Below are 11,760 nucleotides of genomic sequence, written 5' to 3' on the forward strand. Positions count from 1 at the left end.
AATTAATTTTAGGACCTTTTTTTATTTCTGTCCTGATATGTTGGAACTGAAACAAGGTGTGCTTTTTTTCACACATTTGTAGGTGTCAACTCAAATAAGTGATAGCACTGGCTCTCAGTCCAGTATACACAATAAAAGAGACATCTCCTTGTAGAGGCATACAGTACTGTAGCACATTCACATCCATTGACTCAGGCTGCTACAACCGCACAAGGTGGAAAGCTAAAGGTAATCAATCTCCATGAAGAAAAACAAAAACTGGTATGGATTTTGCTTTATAAGAAGAGCAGTTTCTTATTTGATTAAATCCATAGTCATTTATAAATGGAGCAAATTAGCTGTCACTATGTGTTTATACACCACTCCATATTTAATCATTAGTTATTATAATAGTATTTTCTCTGTTATTATCTGTTTTTTTCCCCCAGTGTGTCTTATCTTGTCTTCCTCCCATCACTCACAGCCTGTGGGGGCAGATGGCCCCGCCCGTCCCTGAGCCTGGTTCTTCTGGAGTTTTCTTCCAGTTAAATGAGAGTTTTTCCACTCCACTGTCACCAAGTGCTTGCTCATAGGGGGTTGTTTGATTTTTGGGGATTTTCTCTCTATTATGGTAGGGTATTTAAATTACAATATAAAGTACCTTGAGCCAGCTATTGTTGTGATTTGGATTTAAATAAATTACACTGAACTGAATAAAAGAAAAGTACTATTCAACATCAACTACACACCCAGAAAAACACAACATTTATACTTTTTGTAAGAACTTTTTGAAAACCTTTTATCTAAATTGCCATTTCATAACGCTGCATCCTTGAAAATCTAAAACATTTATAGCTTCTATTTTCATCACACTGAGTTGCCAGTAGCAACACTTCAGGGACTCAAAAGTGTTACCATTATACTGCATTATATTGCACTTCTGTTTTAATCATTTTTCTGCCAAATTATGGAGGAACATAATGTCTATCTTGCAGGTAGGTGTACTGAAAGCATGTCTTGAATTTTCCTCAGCATGTATGTTTGCAGAGAACAACAAGAAAATCTGCCCCAAGGTGATTAAGAGATCTTCATCCAGTGCTGTCACAACACATGGTCTCTCTCTGCATTGTTGCAATGTACAACAAAAAGACTACTGACAGTATGTGCAGCAGCAGCTGCAATGACAAAACAACTGAATATAAAGCAGCTCGCCCTTGTCAGTTACTGATACTTTTAACTCATTACAGGTACAATCACACTCAGCCTGTAAGTTTAAAGAAGGAAGTGTCACAATGAACACACGAGGATGGAGAAAAAGGACTTTATGTCAAACCAGTGATGTATGGCCCCCTCTGAAATGATTTGACTAAGGAAGTATTAAAGGAAGTAATAAAAGTTAATGGCAGCCATAATTTTTAGGAATAATATGTAATAAATCGGTAATAATCAATAATCATACGACTATAAAATATGATTATGAAAATATGGTGATGGACTATGATGATGAATAAGTTGCTTGAATTAAAAATGGCGTGCTGTTGTCATTTTAAGCCAAAAAGTTTACTTTTTAGACAACTGTTTTGGGGACCTGTGCATGCCTGAGGTATTCACTGAGCACGCGGCCAGTTGGGGCCATCTTCCTGTTGTAATCGTGGATGTTCATTGTCTCATCCTGGACCATGGTGCTGAAACTCACCAGTCCCCGGCCTCCTTCCTTCTGCTTAGTGTACTCAGGGTGCTGGACTTGGGGTGAAACACTCCATGCATGGTCAGGAGCTTCCTGGTCTTTATGTCAGTGGCTTCTATCTCCTCCTTTGGCCAGCCTATTACCCCAGCAGGGTACCTGATCACGGGCAGGGCGTAGGTGTTGATAGCCCGGATCTTGTTCTTACCGTTCAGCTGACTCCTCAGGACTTGCCTGAACTTCTGCAGGTACTTGGTGGTTACAGCTTTCCTAACGGCCTCTTCATGATTCCCAAGTGGGATCCCCAGGTACTTGTAGCTGTCCTCTGTGTCTGCAATGTTGCCTTCTGGTAGTTCGATCCCCTCAGTTCTATCTTCCCTCTCTTTGTTATTAATTAATGATAACAATAATAATTATTGCTCTCTTTAGAATTTCCACCCTACTAAGTTCCCCCCAAAATTCCATCCTGTCAGGTTTGACCCTGTTAGCTTCATTGACCTAACAGGGTGGAAGCTTACCTCACGTTCCACAGTTTCCCTCCAAAAACAAATGATGCCACTTCCTGTAAATGGCTTTTATAGAATTGTAGTGTTTTTTAAGGCAATAAAGCACATTCTAACAGGGTGGGACAAGTACATTATGAAGAAAAAAGTAAATAAGTAAATAAGTTTTATCAGATTCAATTGCATAATAAAATAAAGCTTAGTATAGTCTATCAAATTGATATATTTATGTTTATATATGTATATATAATTTTATGACATATACTTCTGGAGGAAGTTAATAACGGCACTGTGGGACACAATGAAATTGAGCGTGTATCACCAAAAAGGTGTGTGAAATAAAAAAATTTTATTTGAAATGCATTTCATTTATGTTTGAATAATGGCAAACACTTAAACACATAATTTAATTACTTTGCGGTACACATTTGGCACATTTTAGAAAAAATCAGGGTAAGTAAATTATGTGGACATGAAATGTTGCCGCAAACAGAGAATCAACCATTTGTGTTTGTTTAATCCAAAAAAGGAAAATCAGAATCAAAGTCAGATCGACACACGCTCCACCTCAGCGTGAGACGGTCGTACCTAAGCGAGCATCCCCAAGAGTGTCAGGTGCGTCTTCACACATCAGCCAGTGTGGCTGAGAGAGACCGGTTTTGATCTGACCAATGAGCTGAATTTACGGTCTTGTGAAGAGTGAAGCGAGCAGGGCTTTTGAAATCAACCAAGACAGCTGTGCAGACTCTGCAGGCTCTCCAGAAATACACAAGTCCTTACCAGCTGCCCCACAACTCAGTGTCTCAGATCCCCTCGCCACATTCAGCCATTTTTCCACTTAAAACATCGCTGTGTCAGATATTTTTTGATGAACTGCCAAACCACGTAAACAGACATGAAGAAGAAAATGTGTTTGTAAAACTAACAGTAACCTCTGAGAACTATAAGACAGACTGTTTCTGTTTGTGTTGTAAATCCTGAATGATTCCTGGTCACAACATTTACATTATCAGAGAAAGGTCATGTTACTCCACACACATTTGGAAAATCACAGAATAATTAGTATTTGAGATCAACACTAACATGTAGTTTAAGGTGTGAGAAGTAATAATAATAATAATACATTTTATTTGAAAGCGCCTTTCAGAACACTCAAGGACACTGTACATGGTAGAATAATAAAAGCAACATAAAAGCAAGCAGTTTACACAATCAAAAGCATAAGACATAAAACAAATTTAAAATAGCAGAGTGGAGAGGTTATGTGGGATAAGCTATTTTGAACAAGTGAGTTTTGAGTTGGGACTTAAAGAGAGAGAAGGAAGAGATATTTCTTAAATCAGGAGCTAGGGAACTCCAGAGTCGAGGAGCAGAGCAGCTGAAAGCCCTGCTCCCCACGGTGGCAAGACGGGGGGAGGGGACGGAGAGAGAAAGAGAAGAAGAAGATCTGAGACACCGAGATGGAATGGTGACCTGAACCAGATCAGAGAGATATGCAGGAGAGAGATGATGAATAGCCTTAAATGTGTACAAGAGTATTTTGAAATTGATACAAAATTTGACCGGGAGCCAATGAAGCTGCTGCAGGACAGGAGTGATGTGGTGGATAGAAGGAGTCCTGGTGATGATACGGGCAGCAGAATTCTGGACGCGTTGAAGCTTGTGGATGGATTTTTGAGTAAGACCAAGAAAGAAAATAACAATAATCAATAATCAAGAAATGAATTACAATAATCAATCCGGGAAGTAACAAGGCTATGGACAAGAATGGCAGTGGCATGTGGGGTGAGAAAAGGACAGAGACAATTAATGTTGCGCAATTGAAAATATGCAGACCGAGTGACATTATTAATGTGTGAATTGAAAGATAGAGTACTGTTGAGGATGACACCCAAACTTTTCACAGAGGAAGAAACGAAGATCGGCAAGTTATTGATAGTAACAGAGAAACTGTTGGTTCTGGATAATGTTGATTTAGTGCCTACTAAGAGGAGCTCGGATTTATTACTATTGAGTTTAAGAAAATTAGAAGAGAACCATGAATTTAGTTCAGCTAAGCAGAGGGTGAGGGAGGACGGGGGAAGAGCAGAATCAGGTTTAGTGGACAGATAAAGCTGGGTGTTTTTGGCATAACACTGAAACTGGATATTGTATTTACGGAAAATGTGTCCAAGATTGGAAATAGGCCGAAAAGTAGTGCATCACAGAAGCTAAAAAGGAGCTGCTTCTCCCTACATTTGTCCAAATAAAGTACAAGTGAATTGCAATAAGGTTGATGCAAAACACAAAAAAAAGGATCCATGAGATAGTTCACATCATCTAAACAAACAGACTGGAACAGAACCTCGAATGTTAAAGTTCACTTCCTGTCTGCCGAGGTTTTGTATTTTTATTACCTGAGCTACTGCTGATGCTGTAAAAGTACCCTCACTGAAAGAGAAGTACCCATTTGGAGAAACTGTGCTGTAACTTCACATATTATGATTTTTTCTGTCATTTCTTTCATAAAAGAAAAACAGATAAGTTATAAAGTCCTTGATATGGTGATGTCAGTATTTCACACAGACATCACGTGTTAGAAACAGGTAAGGTACGGTCCTCCATACAACCTGTAGACACTTTGTCATAGATGTAAGAGGACTGAAAAAAGATGTAATAATAAATACAACCAAAAATGTTGAGTCATTTGATTTATTCTAAATTTGAAAATTGCTTTCTGTCCACCATTCTTGTGGCTAACAGTCTCACTTCCAGGTGACTGTTGTTGTAATTTGGTGATCTATAGATAAAACTAGTGGTGTGCAATACTGCATATTTTGGTATCGATCCAATACCAAGTAAATACGGGCCAGTATTGTCAATACCGATACTTTTCAATAAATAAGGTGGATGCGTCATTAAATTGCTGAATCTCAATTAATTTTCATGACCTTAAGTGTTTTTTGTGATGTTTCCTTTTTTATTATTAAATAGTTAAAACCCAGGACATAATTAGGGCAAAGTTTATCATTAAATAGAAAATGCTTTATTATTGTGGCAGGCCGTGGTCTGTGTGGTCTACAATCATGCCTGCGCAGCTGCCTGTGAGCCCTGGCTCACTTCCACGCCTGCTGCGCCACCACTGCTTGCCACATGGGTGGCCCCCAGACCAGCTCTGGGGCTGCCGCTGGAGGCGCAGGCGGCCCCGGGAACCACTTCGTCACCGACGCCGCTGGATGCGAAGTGGTTCATCATCAGGATCCCTCATGTTAACTTTTATCGAGTGGAAAGAGTTAGCGTTCATCCTCCAGCTTTACTGTGTTTATGTTATGCTAACATAGCTGTGTCACTAGCGATCACGTAGCACATTATTATATACCAGCTAGCCCAACTTCAGTAACCTTACAAACGTCACTGCTGTTTAGTTTTCTGTCTTCATTTATGTTGGAAGTGATAGCAGAGCTGTACGTCTTAATTTATTTCAGAAATCTCTCAGTCAGAACATGCTACACTGTAACAAAAGTCAGTAAAATATACAGCAAAACACCGTCAAATTCCAACGGTAATGGAGCGTAAAACCAAAAACTTCCTTTTACTGTATTAAATAGATTGAATAACCGTTAATTGTGAGACTGGATAAAACTTTGTTTTTTACTGTAATAAAATGTTGAAATTATAAATATTGTCTGTGAAAACAAATAAATATGCATACATTTTACAATTAAATATTGTAATGTTGAAAATGTCTGAAAAACTTAGATTTTACGGTATTATTTGAGTAAAACTACATCTTTTGGGGTTGTGCACATTGGAATTCACAGTATAAAGCTGTAGATTTTAAGCAAACAAAACATTCATTTTACAGAAGCAAGATGTTAAAAATAGGGTCCACCGTAATAATACAACCAGTAAATACCATTAAAAAAAAAAAAAAAAGCAAATATCAGCAGTGAAAGACAATAAAATTGATAGTATTTTTTTTTTTTTATTTTAAAATTCAGATACTGATATACAGATTAAAAGTTAGGCCTGTAGTATATCATTGTTAACCTTCTGATAAAAAAAAATCAACAGCAAAAGAAGATGTTAAAAATAAAGTTCATGGTTGTGAATAAAATTGATTTCAATAATCTTTTTAATTATTATTTTAAAACAACTTTATGTTGTTGTGTTTCACGCCATATTATCAGACCACCTTAAGTGGGTCCGCCTTAAATTTTGAGTTTGTGTGATCGCTGTTGATTGGTAGCTAAACTGCTGGTAAACTGTGTACAGACGTTTTACGTTCGAATTGCAGAGAAAAAAAATTCTGGTAGCAACATTGTGCAGTATGAGCGAACCATTTCACCAAAAAAGGGAAGCAAGGCAAGACGTGGCTGCAGCGGTCTGCAGACGTGACTTCTGATCAAATTCGAATCTCCTCCTAAAGAAACAAAGAGCGACATTACATTGCGGGATGACGTCACCTGAAAATGACCAATAGCGCGCGCGCTGCTGAGCTGTGTGCCAACCGCTCTTTTTTTTTTCATGCAGGAGACTCAAGTTGGCTTCGCTAACGGACACAGTTTTGAACTCGTATATTAGCGCCATTTATTGCTGCTTGGACCACAGCATCTTCGAATTTGTAGACATCCTGGCAGCTTACAATTAGTTCGAGGTGAGGTGAGTACATGCAACTTCAAGTTATCTCTGTTATAAAAATCCACCAGCCCAGCGTTTATAGATAATTTTAGCAGTTCGTTTTTTTATGAGTGAGGTTGTGAATTTAGTTAGCATTTGTGAGTTGAGTTAGCATTAGTGTCACGAGGGAAGCATTGCTCTGGATTAGTTTCTGTGTTTGGCGTGCTTATATGGGCAGAAATCTGTGCCATCAGAAACTGAATTTGAATAAGTTAAATTTGAATTTGAATTACTCGGATTGAATCTGAATTGTAACTTGAATGAAAGCTTTTGAAAACTGAATTTGAATTAGTCTAATTTGAAATTGAATTTATGGTTTGAAAATGAATTGATTTGCTTTGAAACTGCATTTTATCCTTTAAAAATTCAGCTCTCGAATAATTTCAGATTCACTTCTCACCATTCAGTTTCAGTTCTACAATTCAATTTCAGTTCCAAAATTCAGTTTTTGGGACTTACATCCGGTTCGGTTCAAGCGCAGATTAATAGAACTACAGACTGATAGCGTTACTGACGGAATCTACAGCGTCTTGAGCTGAATTAAGACTTCAGAAGTCATTCGTCATGTCGAATGACCAGCGGATAAACTCTCAGGTTGGTAATAAATGTATTACATGTATAAGAACAAGTGTCATGTTAACAAATGATAGCCGTACAGTAACCTTTATGCTTATTGTAGCTGCTAGCTAAAAACGCTAATTTAGCGTAGTTTGCCCTGGATTCAGCTTTGACAAACAAATATGATCGACTGTTTCTAGTAGAATTCCAAAGTTGTCATCTTGTACCCTGTCAGAGCCCTGTATGCTTGCAGAGACCCCCACAGTAAGGAAACATGCAAAACGCTGTCCAAACCTTTGTATTTGAGCTTTATTTATGTCTTACACAGCATCCCAACTCTTTAGCGAACTTAATAACTTTAGCTAAAGTGAATAGTTAGTCTAATTCATTAGTGCAGCATTACTGGATCACCTCTGTTTGAAGTAATAAAATATGATATACAACTATCACTGTGTTTAACTACCATGATAATTCTTAGGGTACTGAGTGCATGCTTAATTAGTTGGGTTTTTTTTTAACATACTGCTCCATTGCTATGTTTGACAGGCTGAAGTTGTCGGGTCACCTCCTAAATCGACCGTCTTTTACAGGTGTTTTGTGCCAGAAATGGAGTGTCCACTGAAGACTGAAGATACTGAATCTCACGCCGTGCCATTGATCCCTCCTGTGCCTTCATCTAGACAAGAGACATTAACTTAACCACTCTCACATGCTCTGTACCTACATCACCTTCCCTGACAGTCGTAGCTTGGCTCATCTGAGGGTGAAATTATAAGAATGTGTTATTTTGCAAAGTGCTCTCTAGGGTTCCTAAATAAAATATGGCATTGAGGTCATTTCTTTTGAATTAATCCCTTCTTCTGAAATATAAGAACCTCTCCTGGTTTAAATGGCACTTTCTGTTCCTTACTTCCTGTTCCACTCCCAAACCCAAATAGATGCTGACACAGTAACATGGGAGAGAAGCTGGAAAGGACTACTACAAATAAACCCAATGCCTAACAATGAAAAATGTAAAATAAGAACAATAATAATAATAAAGATAAAAGATGAAGTAACAAGTTTTTTGTTTTTTTGTTTATTCCAAATGATCATCCAGATGTCTGTGACATGTGATGACAAACACCATAATGGAAGGCCTTTGTCATCACATGCTTAAACTCAGCATATATTTTTGCATATGCTGAACAGGCAGTCAGACATGCTGTAACTGTGGGGTAGAAAACTGCATGAACACCATACAGCAGGGGTCTCAAACTCCAGTCCTCGAGGGCATGGAAAAGTTGCATGACACCGCCCTCGAGGACTGGAGTTTGAGACCCCTGTCATATTCCATATGACAGGTGTGGTTGAACTTCATGGAGACTCTGAAGTTTCTCTTCTCTTCTGGCAGGACAGGAATGTGGCTTTGTCCTGTGAGCCACCGTAAGGATGTACTTAAGAGTAGAACTGGACTGTCACCGGCCTCAGGCTCTTCACCTTTTCAAAGACAAAGCAGTCATTTAGATAAAATATTAGATATTGTTTACCTGTAAATGCACAAAGAGAATTTAGAAATGTAATTATTGTCAAGAGTGAACAAGCACTGATAGTGTAATTTACAGCTGTGGCCAAACGTTTAGAGAATGAGAAGTGTTGTTTGTTTATTTACAAAGTTTGCTGTTTCAGTGATAGTTGTATATCATATTATATCACTTCAAACAGAGGTGATCCAGTAATGCTGCACTAATGAATTAGACTAACTATTCACTTTAGCTAAAGTTATTAAGTTCGCTAAAGAGTTGGGATGCTGTGTAAGACATAAATAAAGCTCAAATACAAAGGTTTGGACAGCGTTTTGCATGTTTCCTTACTGTGGGGTCTCTGCAAGCATACAGGGCTCTGACAGGGTACAAGATGACAACTTTGGAATTCTACTAGAAACAGTCGATCATATTTGTTTGTCAAAGCTGAATCCAGGGCAAACCACGCTAAATTAGCGTTTTTAGCTAACAGCTACAATAAGCATAAAGGTTACTGTACGGCTATCATTTGTTAACATGACACTTGTTCTTATACATGTAATACATTTATTACCAACCTGAGAGTTTATCCGCTGGTCATTCGACATGACGAATGACTTCTGAAGTCTTAATTCAGCTCAAGACGCTGTAGATTCCGTCAGTAACGCTATCAGTCTGTAGTTCTATTAATCTGCGCTTGAACCGAACCGGATGTAAGTCCCAAAAACTGAATTTTGGAACTGAAATTGAATTGTAGAACTGAAACTGAATGGTGAGAAGTGAATCTGAAATTATTCGAGAGCTGAATTTTTAAAGGATAAAATGCAGTTTCAAAGCAAATCAATTCATTTTCAAACCATAAATTCAATTTCAAATTAGACTAATTCAAATTCAGTTTTCAAAAGCTTTCATTCAAGTTACAATTCAGATTCAATCCGAGTAATTCAAATTCAAATTTAACTTATTCAAATTCAGTTTCTGATGGCACAGATTTCTGCCCATATGCTTAATTCGCTAGGGAGGAATTACCAAAGTACATGGAGTTATGTTAACCTGTAATTTCCTTGGTAAGGTAGTTCAGTCATCAAGGGGCTACGTGATTTTGGTCAAAACCCATCATGTCTCAAGCTAGTACTCTACCAGGATGCCTTTGAAGTCGTTAACCCTTTAGGCTCTGCAAGGACAAAACACAAGGTATTATTTGTATATGCATCAGTGGCAAACTTGCCACTTCATGTACGCAACTCAGACACAGATCACATGTCTCTTGTCTTACTGTGCAGGGAGAAAGATTTTAAAGAGTTTGGTCATGCTAATGTGTTCTCTGAATTACTGGCAGACTTGAAAGAATTGGAGGACAGTGGGATTGTTGCATCAGATGAAACTAGAGTCAAAGGAACTTTGTTTTGCATTGCTGGTGATAATCTGGGTTCTCACTGTATTGGTGGCTTCACTGAAAACTTTAGTTCTTCAAAGTACTTCTGCAGGTACTGCCTGATAACGAAATCTGAATTTCAGGGTGCTGACCCAAATCTGTGTGGACCAGAACGTACCAAAGAGAACTACAACTCTGCTGTTGATCGCCTCCAGATTGACAATACACCAGACGTCGAAGGAGTGAAGTTCAGGTCAGTGTTCAATTCACTGAAATACTTCAACGTTTGTATGCCAGGCTTGCCACCATGTCTAGGTCATGATATCTTTGAGGAGTAAACAGATTCAAGAAGATATTTTACACATTTCTTTGTTGTCTGTCTCTAAATCTTATTTTGTCTTTATTATGATTAAAAGGTTTGTTTTGTTCCTGCCCTTTTCAGACACTGAATTTGAGCAGAAACCATAAGGATACTCAAAGGACCTGTGACTCTCAGGAAATGGTGAGATTTCAGGTCATAATCTTTTTCTTTTTTTTTCCATTAAATTCATTTTCCTTTTCCCTTTACAATATTGCTGTTTTGTTTTTGTAAACAGCATCAAATGAGAGGGACAGATGAAACAGTTTCAAGACAATGGCAGGAAAAACATGCTGAAGATTGAAACAAACCTTGGCTGGAAATATTTGGTATGTGTTTTACTGTAAATCAAATTGTTGAAAACACATTCAGCTACACTGCAACACAGGGAAACTTGATTTGCACTTATTTTGTTACTTTAATTTCTTGTCTCATTATTTTTGTCAGTTATTATTGTTTATGGTGTATGCCCTTCTTGTTTTCTTTCTGAATGCAGAAGGTATCTAGCCAGTCCACAATGAAAGCTTCGTTGCACCCCATGAGTCTTCTGGCAGAAATGATGGCGCCTGTATTCTTTGGTTTCCCTAAACATCACACCCTGCCTGTTTATACGAGGCTCTTCAATTAAGTCTGCACCCAAAGATTCAATAAGAGGTAAGCAGTGGTATTATTCAAGTTTTGCTAAAGAAAGATGGACAGGAGACACTAATCTTAATCAGCCGAGCTCAGGTTCATGTCCAGGTGAGCAGTTTCATACGCTATAAAATGTAGATTGAATGATAGGTCTCATCACCATGCATTCAGCCATTAACTTCAAGTTCTATGATAAATCAACAGAAAACTTAAATACGTTTTCCAACAAATTATGATTGTGATTAGGGCTGCGTTGTCTATGTATCACTTTTACATAAGTAGATTTAAAGGATAACTATTGCCAAAACGCAACCTGGGCTGTTTTTTTTTTTTTTTTTTTTACTGTATCGATTTTGATGCGCTCAAATTTATGCACCGCCCCCTAGTATTCCCATTCACTGGCTATTGACCACAAAACAAAATCACGGTCAATCTCAAAAGCGGCTTGTTTGTCGTAATTATGCTTTTAGATATATGTTTGTCTCGTTTACAGTAAAAAAAAAAACAGC

At 38.0% G+C, this 11,760-nt stretch overlaps 1 long non-coding RNA gene across 2 annotated transcripts; it reads left to right on the plus strand.

Moving 5' to 3' along the window:
* The first annotated feature begins 6,762 nt into the window (after positions 1–6,762).
* LOC120443113 lies at positions 6,763–11,400 on the plus strand. Of its 2 annotated transcripts, none has more exons than XR_005615151.1 (5): positions 6,763–6,802; positions 10,404–10,513; positions 10,703–10,762; positions 10,857–10,947; positions 11,115–11,400. It is a non-coding gene; the product is annotated as an uncharacterized LOC120443113 (long non-coding RNA). The 2 variants fall into 2 exon arrangements; XR_005615150.1 differs by having other exon boundaries at positions 6,764–6,807; positions 11,115–11,399.
* The last annotated feature ends 360 nt before the right edge of the window (positions 11,401–11,760 follow it).

The sequence above is a fragment of the Oreochromis aureus genome, linkage group 12, assembly GCF_013358895.1.
Source record: "Oreochromis aureus strain Israel breed Guangdong linkage group 12, ZZ_aureus, whole genome shotgun sequence".
NCBI classification, from domain to species: Eukaryota; Metazoa; Chordata; class Actinopteri; order Cichliformes; family Cichlidae; genus Oreochromis; species Oreochromis aureus.